The following is a 14,341-nucleotide window of genomic DNA, read 5'->3' on the forward strand; positions in this document are numbered from 1 at the left end:
ATCGAACCATCGGCACCTGATCTGAGGTCGGCTACAAGCGGCAAGGCTCGCAAATCGGCCAAGTCGTCCCCAGGCATCTCCTCCCTGAGCAGCAAAAGCGACCAGCCGAAAGCGCTCGCCTCGGTCGAGGCGCCCCAGCGCCACGCGAATGTCGTGGACGACTTTCCCGGTGTGACGGAGACGGGCACGCCGCGCGAGGCGCCGGCCTCTGTCGAGCCACACGAGGACCCGACGAAGCAGAAGGCCGCAGACGTCACGGCTCGTGCGGCGCAGCGGCCCGCGAACAGGCCGCCTCCAGCCGAAGCTCCCCACGACGAACCGCGCGGTTCCGATCCCGTAAGCCTTTCACGGCGCGACTAAGGTAAGCGATTGGACCCACCTGTGCCACAAACAAAAGGGCACCCCATCGTCGCGCGCAACCGAGCTCTATAGCTGCGCCGGTGTTACGAACTTCTTGCGGTGCTCCGCGGTGGCTGGCACACTGGGCTGCTGTGAGGCTACATATAGACCCTTCTTATATTTTGTAAGGTTTTCACTCTTTGAAAGTAGGACAGTGCCAATAGAATGAGAGTGCCGCTGCTACAGGACAAGCTGAGTCCGCTTCGGTCGTGGCTGCACAGTGACGTACAATTTCTCAAGTCGACGGTATACATCCCATTGTCTCTAGTGTAGCGAGGCTGAGGGACCACTAAGTGCTGACTGCAACAATGGTGCACTAAGTGCACCATAGTTACAATCCATGCTATATAATAAATAACTTCCACGGCAAAAAAAAAAATCCCGTCATGCGATCACGATGCAGGTTTATCCCACCCACCTTTATTATGATTATGATACGGTGTACGTGGAACAAACACCCCGTTGTCGTCACCAATATATAGAGCGACTGTGACTCCGACGCAAACGAGAAATGGCATGCAGCGCGCTGCCATGTACGGAGACAGGAAGCACATTGAAAGCTTGAATTCGGAAAAATGATGATCGCCTTGAGCGTTGGTGCACGTCTCCTACATTGCAAGTCATGTAACCTTGCGTGACTTCCGTCCGTCACGATCCAAAGCCCGCCGCCCTCTTGATAAGTCGTTCAGGTAAACCGCAAGCCTTGTCAAGACAGCTGGCTATCTACTTCCCGGACGGTGGGCGAGCGTTAATTTTTCTAAAGACAACCGCCGAGAGAGGATCCAGGAAAAGTTCGGTTGCCCCAAGAATAGCCCGCAACAATAACTAACAATTTCTTGAAGCCATTGTCAGGATCCGTGTTGCCAGTTAGACAACGACATTCCAGAGGCCAACTGGTTGTGACGATGCGACGCTGTAGTTAGCCATGGTCGTGCTATATAGAGTTCCTTATTTTTCACTGCCATTCTCTTCGAAAAAGAAGACAGAAAAATATTTTCATGAAAAGTATGCCGCCATCGACACATTTATTTCCTTCCGCAAAAGAAAGTGGAATACGGTCGGGCCATTGCAATAAAAAAACTATGGAATAAACTTACGCTTTATAACTAGCCGTAAATAACTAAGTATGATCACATGGTGCCCTATAACAGGGCGTTTTAGAAATGCGTTCCCAATTACATAAAAATAGGGAAGATGCGATAACGAAACAATTTTTTCAGGATTGCTTTTACCGTAAAGTAGTACATATTAAAATCACAGAAAATCGTAATTAGACAAGTAATTATGCACATTATATTAACTTTTTATCCGAAAGAGCCACGATTGGTCCTAACGCAAGATTTGAAGCCACTTGTCAGAGAATGTTCATAAACGTTTCCTAATATCCAAAAATGTTGGCGCTGCCCAATTTCTACAGCGTTCTGAAATTCCGGGAAAATTCACCCCGAAAACCAAAACTGCCGAACAGCGCGAATGTCACGCGTTTAGCCGACGGCCGTCAATGACGACACTGTCTGTGCCTCACCATCGGCCGTGCATGAAGCCGGTATCCTTATCGAGCTGCTATCTCGCTGTCTTCATACTTCAGACAGGGCTAATTGAAGATCGATGAGAGAGGCCTTGGTCCTGCAGTTAACATTAATAAGATGATGACGGTGATGACTGCAGAGTTTAGGTAAGTATAGGCTATGTCCAATTATAAGTATCGGTTTACTGATAGTCAGCACTGTACCGTAAGCGGCTTTTACCTCGCCTGTAACTGAAAACACTGCCAGCGAATTTTCGACGTTCAGTAAGTCGGAAAAGTATAGACCACCTTATATACCCGCAAATATATGCATATATATATATATATATATATATATATATATATATATATATATATATATATATATATATATATATATATATATATATATATATATATATATATATATATATATTATCCGGAGGTTCCCATAACGCGCTACACACACTCTCTCGTAGTGCACTCATGGTGTTCGCACTAGTGTTTGTGCGACCAAACACTTGTGTGTGCTGTTTTGTGCGAACCAAACAGGTGAATAATACGTATAGTCCTGCTGCTAATGCATGACCACGTGGAACCGCTGGCTCGATTTTTAGTCAGAACTAACCCGGCATCCTTGACGACTCTCGAAAGGGAGAGCTGGTATCCATCTGAATGCAGCACGATGCTAGAAAATAAAAATAATAATAAAAAAAGAAACAACGCAGGCTCTTCGCTCCTCATTACCAGTGGAACCCTAGGGATTTCTTTGCAGCTTTCGCTCCTGTGCGCGAGGTCGTAGAGTCGTTTCTCGGCCGCGGGTGCAACGCATTGCAATGGTGAACGTTAAAGAATCTCGAGCCTTCCAGGGCGGCGTCTCTCGCAGACCGTATATCGTTAATTCTTTCAGCCAGTCAGGAATCTACGTGCTGTACACTGCTGGTTCAGTTAAGTGACAGCGTATCTCATTAGTCGAGATGTGACACAACTTAATGACACAAAAATGCGATCGGTCATAAGGCGTTTTATTCTGCTGTTTAAAGCTCTACGGTGTGTGCAAACTACATAGTTACGGGGCCCTTTTCGGCGAACATTTCTCGTAACCAATTTTCTCCCCGCCTTTCTTTTTCCTTTTCTTTTTTTTTTCTAACCTTCTGATGTCTCTGTGTGCGCATGGATGGCGAAAGGAAGTGAAGAAGTCTCGTCGGCAGCGCTAGCGGCTGGGAGGGCGACGATAAGGCCACCGCGGAGGAAGGTGGACGCTGCGTGTTCCCCGTCTCCCTCTGGATCCTTCGGCCACCTCGGGCCCCGCCCCAGGAGAGCCAAGGTCGACGGGGCCAGAAAACCGGGTCAGTGACGACAAAGGAGAAAGAAGCACAAGGGCAGCGTAAGTCATCCGTTTGTGCATGTCATTTCTCCCGTGACGTTTGAAGTGAAGCTTTACTTGTGGCGTTCGAAAATCTTGCATGCTGTTCTCGGAAGTGGTTGACCCGTCGTGGCTGCAAAGTTGATTGGAGCAGGGCCCTCCATTCCATTCCCACTCCATTCTGTAGGGTGGAAACCTCCGTAATTTCACTCATTTTCTTGCTTGTCGGAATGGTGAGAGTTGGACAATCCGCACTCAGTGGGATCGGTGAGATGAGCCATTCCATTCCTCTAATTAGAGCAAATGAAGCGCTTTCTCTATAATTGTTTGCTAATTGCGGTTGCGTGCATCGTAACTAAAGGCGTATTTTTGAAGCCTTAACAACGTTTCATATATATTTAAGCACAATCTTCCTTACTCTAAAAGCATGTGTTGTGGCCTGTTATCTCGGCAGCGGGTTGTTGCCTGCAATGTAGCTAATCTATTCTTAAAAGAAAAAAAGAGATTTTTCGCATTTATGGTGTCCACAGAAATCTCTCTTCTTATCTGCTGCCAAAACTATAATGAGCCCTTAAAATAAGCATTGCGCGAACGTTAATATGGTAGAGCGCATGCCATGTCAATATAGCAATCACACTTAAGGGGACCTTATTTCCAACACATAAAGACGATGTAAACTCAAGACAACTACACGTGTAATACGACTGGACAGACCAATACATAAATTATAATTAGATAGATTTCATTCTCTCGCTTGCCAAATCACGTCAACGAACACATCTTAGCTTCGCGGGATAGAAGTCACGAATGTTTGATGATACTCAACATATATTCCGTTCTTCTAATCAAAATAATCTCTAAAACATGCCAATTTGTAGCGACAGGCTAAATTGTGGTCCTCTCTTCCCAAGACCCTCCCTCCTGAAGTCGAAAAAAACTCAAAGAGACAGAGCCTTGAGCTAGAGTGAGATAGAACTCACTGTATAGGCCACTTCTAAACCATAATTAAAAAAGAAAACCGTCTATAATGATTGAGGCCTAGCTTCATAATAGAAATTACGCTTCATCGTGGTTACGCGGCTTTCTTTTTTCAATTTAGGATTACACAAAACATGCCGCTAACTTCTGGCATCGCGGGGTCACACATTTCTGACACCAGAGACGTCACGCTAACATTTGGTCCTACGCCGAAAGTACGAGTCAGAAGGGCCACCGATGGCAGAGGTGAGGCGTTTCACACTTTCGCCACACACGCCGGGTTTGATGCACCGCGTTTGTTTCGGAAAGCACGCGCACGTGATTTGAACGAGCGCGGAATGCACGGTTCGGCCGGCTCGACTGTGCATGAGCTGCCATCGGGCGGAGCTCCGCCGAGTTTTGCTTACGGTCCGCTGCGCGCTCACGTTTCACATGCTCAGGCTGGCGCTGCACATAACTCCTTCGATTTCGCGTTTTTCGACGAGCCCATGTTCCAGAGACATTAGCGACGCGCAGTCAGCTTGGCTTTGTGAAAAGACAAATAATTGGACGCATAGGCGCCGACTACGGGAGGGGGAGGCTCCGGGGCCCGAGTCCCCTCTGGCGTTTTCCGGAGGGGCAGAGCCCTCCCTCTCCCCGGCGATGCCAAAGAGCACCTAAAAAATGTCATTGCCAGAGTTATGGAACCCACATCATTTGATATTTCTTTTGACTTGGCCCTAGCTTTTCACCTAAGATTTCGCTGTGGCTAATAGTTTACGTACTGCATTATTGTTGGCGCGGTTGTGCACGGCTTTTAATTCATACTTTCCCTTTCTTTCTGAACATCCTGACAATAGGAGGACAAGCGCATTACTAGCGCTAGCAGCGCCTACCTCATCCGTATTTTCTCACTTCAACATTGTTTTAAATTTCCACTGTAAATACCATGCACATATACAAAATTTTTAAATATACACACCGGACAAAATTTATTATATTTTTGGAAGAGATGGAGGTAGCCAATTAAACATTATTTCTAAAGTTATTTATAACCTTTGCCTAGAGAATAAATAAGTTGAAGTATGTTCATCACGCTTCAAATTGTATTGCGTGATTTTTTGACCCTGCAAAAAACCTGCAGACTTCAGTCACCCCTTTGGCAGAGTCTTTTATCAATGGCGTGTGAATGCACATGAAGGATATGTGCCTCAATAACAATACGAGTCGGTTTTCGCACTGAACTTGGTAGAGTAGTAAACACAAGAACCGAAAGAACTGTGATTGTTCCGCTAATATATATTTCTCTATAATAATTCCAGAGCTAATTCAAAAAACGCTAGTAGAAATGTTCATTTTATACTTTCGCTGGTTCACTTGTTCTTGGTCGTTATCTTCCTGCGCGAGTCCATTTGATGTGGATTTGATTTGATGACGTATTAGGTTCTCCGCTTTCTTGCTGTTTTTTTTATTTTTTTGCTGTAGCGGCCACGCCTTTCGGAATGGACAAGAACGGCACCGAGAGCGGCGCTGCTGCGCCTGTGTTGAGAGCGCCGCATGCGAAGCAAAATTCTCTTAGCGGGTGGTACCCCTCTCCCACCTCTCGTTCGCACCGCCTTGATTGCCTCCTGCACTGCGCGTGTTTGGACACGTTTCGTGCCGCGCGTGGTGTGTGCCTACGTGTGTGCGCGTGGACATTTCATTCGAAGGGCGATGTGCAGTCTGTTTCACTTTTAGGGGGAAACTCGGAGCGCATTGCATGGCGATGCGGCGAGCGCTTGAGTGAGGCGGCGGCAGCAGCTCGTGCAGGTGCTCGAGGGGCGGGATCTTGAACGGCGCCGTCTGCTATGGCGGCGCGCGCTGGCCGCATTGTCGGGAAACCGTCTTCTGTCTGTTGCATATCGCCGATCTCATCGTTACTGCGTGAATAGAGCCGGTATTCTTTGCTAAGCGTTGCGCGACGCCCACTGATACGCCTCGAATGTAAGTTCATCGCTGCATGACAGTCATAGACGACGTACTGATTCCATACATTCTTGACGGCCCGTTTCTGGAAGACGACTATATATTCTAACGCGATAGGTCGGCGATCCACACTGCTCGTGTTGTGAAAGAAGTGCTGGAAGAGCGCGCAGTCACTCTCTTGGAGTGGTCGCCTCAATCCCCGGGCGCCAACATCATTTAAAATGTCTGGGGCTCGTTGAAAGTATCGCTGCCACACTATCCCCTCTAACAGTCGCCCGAGGATAGCCTTCGACCCACCATCGTCAGCGATTGAGAAGTGCTGCGAATGAACACATCCCTGATCGAGTGATTCTACACTTCACTGCCTTCCAGGATGAGCGCTGTCATCGCTGCCGCGGGGACATGACGAGATACTAACTGAACTTCCGAGCGTGACGTGTCCGATTCCCCGCCGGCGGGCAGGGTCTATCTGGTGTAGTGAATCATTGTCGAAAGCAGTCACTTCCAGCTCATTGTCTTAACCTAAAACATTCCTTTAATCGTATCCGTTTGTTCCATCGTGTTTCGTGTTAGACCCCCATAGTTATCATTGTTGAGTGCTTTGTTTTCCTTTCGAGTCAAACAAAGACTGAGCACGTTTCTCGCACATCTTGGTGCGTCTTGTCGCTGCTTATTACGGTAGCACACAGAGTGAAGAAATATACGTGCACGCACTCAGTACCCCACCCTTTCGAAAGAACAAACGAAGCATGCTGTCAAAAGATGTTTGTGGAACTCCATTATCGCTAATGAAGGCTCGGAGTTTGGCGCCGCACAACGTTTAGTAAAGAATATCAGCTCAGTGCCCGCAGTACCGATGAAATCGGTGCACTGCCCCTGACAGCACGGGATAGCACGCTTCTCGACAATTCGGCCAGCGCGCGCCGCTGTAGCAGACGACGCAGATCACGACCGCCCCTCGAGCGTATGCGCCTGCTTGAGCTGCTGCTGCCGCACGACTCAATGGCTTGCCTCATCGCGATGCAATACGTACCGAGTTTTCCTCTAAGTGTGAAACAGACCGTACACTCTTCTATTTGCTTTTAAGAAGATCGATACGCTTGACGATTATTCTTATGGCTGCAATGCGGCGAAAGGGCAGCGTCTGCTTAACCATGTAACTGACGCTGAACAGGTAATTGGAAACGACATCGTATGTCCCACCGGAAAAATCGTCAGCACATACGATGCGGCACATACATACGGCATATACGAGCTAAAGTCATTTTTGCAGTTTCTCACAATATGTTTTCTACAAATCCATGTTGTCTCTTATGGCGACAACGGACTTCCATCGACACTGTGCGGAAATAAACAAAATATATCGCGGCATTGCACAAGTATGACATGCGCACAAAACTTTAACTTGTACGTCCCCTACAATATGGAATAGAGGCAGCAATGTAGACAGCTTGGCCATTTTTTAACAGTGCTCAAGAGACGGATATTGAATGTATTAGTTATCATTCCTGCTTCCGCAATGCTGGCGCGACCAAGACGCGGGCGTGTATCGTCCAGTAACTCGATCGATCGGTGCAGTGGTGAAGCGGCAATGAACTCCGGTCATGTTCAATGCATCGTGCACATATTCAATTTCTCGGTACGCGTGAACTTCGGCCACTGCTAGCGCATACAACAGAAGTGGTTTCCATTCTTGGGCAGCGCACACACAAACGAAACACGAGAAAGAACACAGGACAAGCGTTCGTCGAACAACTTAAAGTTTTTATATGAATAAAAGGATTATGTACCGAGTAATTCTTAAATTCATGTGGGTTGCATATAAAAACCGTCATGCATTCAGGCGTGATCAATGAACGAGCTCGCTTCGTTTGCCAGTTGTTTACTTCGCTCGGCGCACCGCAGTAATCCATGTCTGTCGTCTGCTTTTTTCGTACCATTTTCTTGTGAATCGGCAGCATTTCACTGGTGGCATCAACCCTTTCGTGTTTACATTGCTGTCGTGACAGTTAACAACACAATAGTAATTTCCGGTCATCGGAAGAGGCGCCGTCGCGAGCAAGAGACGTTGCGCGCGACCTGAACGCGGGCGCGACCGTGAAGGGAAGCGGCGGCGGAAACCTACACCCGTTGGAGATGAAATCGTTCCGCCAGGGGAGAAACGAGCGCTGGTGTCTAGGATGAAATAGTGTTCCTGTATATGCTCCCGCAGGGAGCATTAACTGCGGTAGCATATACAGGAACACTAGGATGAAACTTGGCGTGCGGTTTTCCATGGCGGCTTTGTTATGGTTCTGTGCGCTCACACGTGTTGCTCCGTAGGTTTCGTAGCGCGTCAAAGGCGCCGTGCGTGCAGGTTTGCGTTGGTCTCCGTGTTTTGTTGCGCTGTGTTACCTGGACCGTGCTCTACCGGACGTTGCTGTGGCCAGATGGGACAGGAGGAACTACAGTTCGTGAAATGAACGCGCATGCAACGCTGTACGCAATGTGCCGCGCCACGGCAATGGATACGGACGAAGGAATATCCGCGGGAAACGTTGCCCTCTTTTGCGGAATCATCCTAACGTGCTAACGAGGCTTAGTATTGCTGCGGAGCGCGTGGGTCCGTGCAGCACGGTTGCGCGCAGCGCGGCGTGGTTACGCGAGAAATGTAAACAAGAGAGGAGAGCTGGCCCGATAGGTGGTGCAACGCCATGAGCAACGCCAACTTCCGGCTTCACTTTTGCTTCACAAAGAGTGACGTCAGGGCCTCTCCTTAGTTTCCTTCCTCCGTGAAGGAAACTAAGGAGAGGCCCTGACGTCACTCTTTGTGAAGCAAAAGTGAAGCCGGAAGTTGGCGTTGCTCATGGCGATGCTCCGCCTTTTGTGCCACCCTCCTCTCTTGTTTACATCTTTCGCGAAACCACGCCGCGCTGCGCGTGGTTTCGCGCGCGGAGCGCTCGCGCTCGCGCAACATCCGGCAGAGCACGGTGCAGGTAACACAGCGCAACAAGACACGGTGACTAACGCAAACCCGCCCACACAGCGCCTTTGCCACGGCACGAAACCTACCAGAGCAACACGTGTGAGCGCTCAAACAACGCCGCCATTGTGGCCCAAAAGGCGTGGCCATACAACAACAAAAATAAAAAAGCAGCAAAAAAATGAGAACCTACCACGTCATTTCCGCCACACTTTTCTCCTAGCGCGCGGAGGGGGTAGGGCCTCTCCTTAGTTTCCTTCCTCCGTGGTTTCCTTCCTCCGTGGCTTTCTGCCTATTGGCCTCGAGCTCCACCAATGGAAAAGCTGGCGCCACCGTCGGCGTGATGTGCTAGGAGGGATCACGTGGACATAGCAGCCGCGTCGGCTGCTTCGGGCGCGCCGAAGCAAGCTGGAAACGAGTTTAAATTCCCTCGTACGCTGCAGTCCTCATTTAGAGGCGAAATTTTCCCGCTTCGAGTGTCTCCTTTACAACGCTTAAAAGCACTACAAGAGGTAGCGGCTGCCTTTGAAGGCGCGCAACATGGTAGGCTGCTGCTCGGTGCCGCAGGGCCGGACGCACGTAATGGAGGCCGGTGTCAGCCTTATTCACACGTAGCCGCAGGACAAGAAGCTGCGTGAAGCTTGGCTCGCGAAACATAAAACCGGCAAACAGTCATCGGCTACAACTCGGGTGTGCAGCAAGCACAGACGCGAGGAAGATTTCTGCTACGGCGCCCGGTCTGCGATGTTCTGAAAACGCGAACTGAGACGCTCGCCCGAGTCCGCTGCCCGACTAATGTCGTGACGGTTTGGTCTATGAACTTGTTGATGCTATAGATACTGGTAAGTTCAGTGGAGAGGAAAGGCAGCGGTAAGAAGCACATTTAAAAAAAGCATGGCATATGGTCATGTTTGTGTTATGAATTAATGCACTGGATTACAAAAAAGGAGCAGCGGGAAATTGCACGCTGAGAACACCGATAAACATACAGTGCGACGCAACTGGAGAAATAGTATTGAAAAGTCAAAGAATTTAGAAGAAAAAAAAAGATTGAATCGTCGCGACGGCACATCACAGTCCCCGCAGGCGTCGAAGTCTCTACAATGAAATCAATTTTGAACAGCTGTGATAGCGCCCACGCAACAATGGTTGCTTGTATGCTGTCAAATGCTCATATTCTGCGGCCTAAAGCTCATGGCACGGTGCGAAAACGCGCGCGCGGAGAAAGCGAAACAGTGCGCGGACAAGCATGCAGACGTGCAGTCGGTCGCTGCGAATCTGCGCGATCGCTGCATTGAGGCTTCGTTCTATTACACTCCATTTAGTTATACAAACACTATAAGAACATATTTCACATAGTTTGCTCTCAGCGTTTACCTGCCTTTCTTTAGACTCCATTGCGGTGACCGAGCTCAGTGGAGTTCACCGTACGTATTCGGTAGAGATATAGCGTCTGTAAACGATTGTGTGCTTTCAGTTTGCCAAGATTATTATTTAGACAGTAAGAAACTTCTCTCGTTTCGAAAGTACTTACAAAAATGTCCGGGAGAGCTCGCGCATGGTGTTTTCAGTGAGCGCTGACAGCAAAACCTATGAGGAGCGTGCCACGCGATCCCTCATACTACGCCAGCGAGGCGCTTCCGATAGATGGCGACTCCGTAACTCCTCGCCGCCAATAGCGCCATAAATAAAAAAAAAACATTCCATGCATATTGCATTGCTCTTCGCACTTGCTGCGTGGTCAGAGCGGCGCTTCAGGCGCGTTATCAAGGAGCTTTTGTTTTCAATATGATCAGTCGGCCTTGAGAGACGGATGATAAGTGTGACGTAGAAATGAGAGGAAGGAATAGCTGCGAAGCCAGGAAAGCTGCTGTTGGTGCTCCACTTCTGCTGTAAGACGCCACCCAGATGGTACTCTGCCCCACGACCGTAAAGCAGGCGCGTGTGCTGGCAGATGGCGGAGAGCAGGAAAGGCCGATAACAGAGGGTGGTGAACGGTCGGATCGGCAACATTTGGCTGGCATTTAAAGAAATAGAGGAGGCGCTGTCAAGGTAATGAGCTCTCTCTTCGGGTTTGCGACAGGCAAAGCAGTTGCGCTGCTTTGCGGGTAGGAACGCAGTCACGTGGTAGTTTTCATTTTTGGAGGAGTTTATCAGTTGGAAATAATTGTAAACAATTTGTACGTCGCTGAAAACGCCGCATTTCGGGGTGCCTACAAATGCTTTATTGACACTTTGATAATTACGACAGTACTTCTCGAGTTGGATAATTCATTGTAATTACCTGATTAAATCTCAGTAACGAAGAAAATAACTGGTGGTTACACCACTGTACAGTAAACAATATGCACTACGTTTTCTTCGAGTAACGCAATTGCTCTTTTTTCAAGTTTTCGTACATGTTAGTTGGGACACCCTGTATAATTCGCTCAGTAACTGAAATGAGGCCAAGCCGGATTCACTCGAAATGAGAATGAAGACCACTCATGCGCAGCAGAAGAAAAAAAAAACGGAGAGGTGCTGCAGTTTTTGCGGAAAGGCGAAGTAACATTAGTGATAGCGAAGTATAAAACAATTTCACGAAGGAAGATTACACCACCGAGCGACGCCAGATTCTTAGTGGTGCGAGGGAACTAAGCCTGTGGAATGGAAATGTCTCCTACTATGAGGTCCTGTACATTATATGCTCATATAAGGGCGCGACTTGAGTGAACAATTCGTCAAGGTTACACGAAGTTTCTTCAAGCGCAACTGTTATTAAAGGTATATAGTATATATATATATACAGGGTGTTTTAGCGAACGCTTTCAAAGATCATTAAGGTTGCCTGTGGCAGATAGCTCAAATCTAGTTTATGAGCCGGTCTACTCGAAGCGGCGGATACTACTTACACAAATAATTGAAATACAAAATCGACTAATTAACAAGAATTTACTAATTAGCATTTAGCTAATTATCTTATGTCCCATATTGCAATTTACAAATTCTAGCAATGGACTTCGCAAGGCGGATGATCCACTTCGAACGAATTCTCAGGACGACACCAGTTTCAAGATATAAATTCCCGAACTTTGCGGAAAAACGGCAACGGTGGCGTAAAGGTGGAAAACCCGCCTCGCGTGCAAGAGGTCCGTGGTTCGAATCCCGGTGCCGCCAATTTTCCACCGGATTAAAAAAAATCCGCGTTTTGATAAAATTGCATAAACAGGCCTGGAGTGTGGCCTGATCCCGGTGACCAGAACCGGTAACGCACTCCCTCACCAGAGCAGGATTGGCCACCCTGGTGCAGTACTTAGCCACAACCTCCTATATGAACACAACAATCAAACCCCGGCCCTCAGTCCCCAGCAGCTGCGAAGCAACTGACCACGGCGGCGGTCAGACCTGCGACGCAGCAGAGGGTGCTAGGAATCACTGGCTCCGGACAGGCTGCCATTGGAATAAGAACCTAACAACGTTCAACGCTAGAACGTTATGAAGTGAGGCGAGTCTAGCAGGGCTATTGGAGGAATTAGAGGGCAGTAAATGGGATATAATAGGGTTCAGTGAAGTTAGGAGGCCAAAAGAAGCATATACAGTGCTAAAAAGCGGGCACGTCCTAAGCTACCGGGGCTTAGCGGAGAGACGAGAACAAGGAGTCGGATTCCTAATTAATAAGAATATAGCTGGTAACATACAGGAATTCTGGTAAGTGGAAGGCCTTGTTGTGAAACTCAATAAGAGGTACGACAGGAAAGTTCTACAGGTCTACGCCCCTACATCCAGTCATGATGACCAGGAAGTCCAAATCATCTATGAAGACGTGGAATCGGCGATATGTAGAGTGAAAACTAAATACACTATACTAATGGGTGACTACAATGCCAAAGTAGGCAAGAAGCAGGCTGGAGACAAGGCAGTGAGGGAATATGGCATAGGCACTAGGAATAGCAGGGAAGAGTTATAAGTAGAGTTTGCGGAACAGCATAATATGCTGATAATGAATACCTTCTTCCGCAAGCGGGATAGCCGAAAGTGGACGTGGGGGAGCCCGAACGGCGAGACTAGAAATCAAATAGACTTCATACTCTGCGCTAACCCTGGCATCATACAAAATGTATGAGCTGCAGTGACCACAGGGTGGTAAGAACTCGAATTAGCCTAGACCTGAGGAGGGAACGGAAGAAACTTGTACATAAGAAGCCGATCAATGAGTTCGCGGTAAGAGGGAAAATAGAGGAACTCCGGATCAAGCTACAGAACAGGTATTCGGCTTTAACTCGGGAAGAGGACCGTAGTGAAGAGGAAGAGGTAGGAAGAGGACCGACTCGCGAAGAGGACTGTTGAAGCAATGAACAACAATCTTGTGGGCATCATTAAGGAGCGTGCAATGGAAGTCGGTGGTAACACTGTTAGGCAGGATACAAGTAAACTATCGCAGGAGACGAAAGATCTGATCAAGAAACGCCAATGTATGAAAGCCTCTAACCCTACAGCTAGAAAAGAACTGGCAGAACTTTCGAAGTTAATCAACAAGCATAAGACAGCTGACATACCGTAGTCCTCCACAAAGAAAGCAACAAAATCCCAATAAAGAAAGGCGTCAGACAGGGAAATACGATCTCTCCAATGCTATTCAAAGCATGTTTACAGGAGGTATTCAGAGACCTGGAGTGGGAAGAATTGGGGATAAAAGTTGATGGAGAATACCTTAGCAACTTGCGATTCGCTGATGATATTGCCTTGCTTAGTAACTCAGGAGACCAATTGCAATGCATGCTCACTGACCTGGAGAGGCAAAGCAGAAGGGTGGGTCTGAAAATTAATCTGCAGAAAACTAATGTTCAACAGTCTCGGAAGAGAACAGAAATTTGCAATAGGTAGCGAGGCACTGGAAGTGGTAAGGGAATACATCTACTTAGGGCAGGTAGTGTTGGCGGATCCGGATCATGAGAGGGAAATAATCAGAAGAATAAGAATGGGCTGGGGTGCGCTTGGCAGGCATTCCCAAATCATGAACAGCAGGTTGCCATTATCCATCAAGAGAAAAGTATATAATAGCTGTGTCTTACCAGTACTCACCTACGGGGCAGAAACCTGGAGCCTTACGAAAAGGGTTCTACTCAAATTGAGGACGACACAACTAGCTATGGAAAGAAGAATGATAGGTGTAACGTTAAGGGATAAGAAAAGAGCGGAGTGGGTG

The 14,341-nt window shown here is 48.0% G+C and overlaps 1 protein-coding gene across 1 annotated transcript in view; it reads left to right on the forward strand.

Moving 5' to 3' along the window:
- Positions 1-14,341, forward strand: part of LOC139051272 (chromosome-associated kinesin KIF4-like) — a 133,168-nt gene continuing 118,827 nt past the window's right edge. The window contains exons 1-2 of the mRNA XM_070528272.1: positions 1-361; positions 3,094-3,293. The gene's annotated coding sequence lies outside the window, so the exon portion shown is untranslated. The remainder of the gene's footprint in view (positions 362-3,093; positions 3,294-14,341) is intronic.

Source organism: Dermacentor albipictus, unplaced genomic scaffold (assembly GCF_038994185.2).
Source record: "Dermacentor albipictus isolate Rhodes 1998 colony unplaced genomic scaffold, USDA_Dalb.pri_finalv2 scaffold_11, whole genome shotgun sequence".
Taxonomy (NCBI): domain Eukaryota; kingdom Metazoa; phylum Arthropoda; class Arachnida; order Ixodida; family Ixodidae; genus Dermacentor; species Dermacentor albipictus.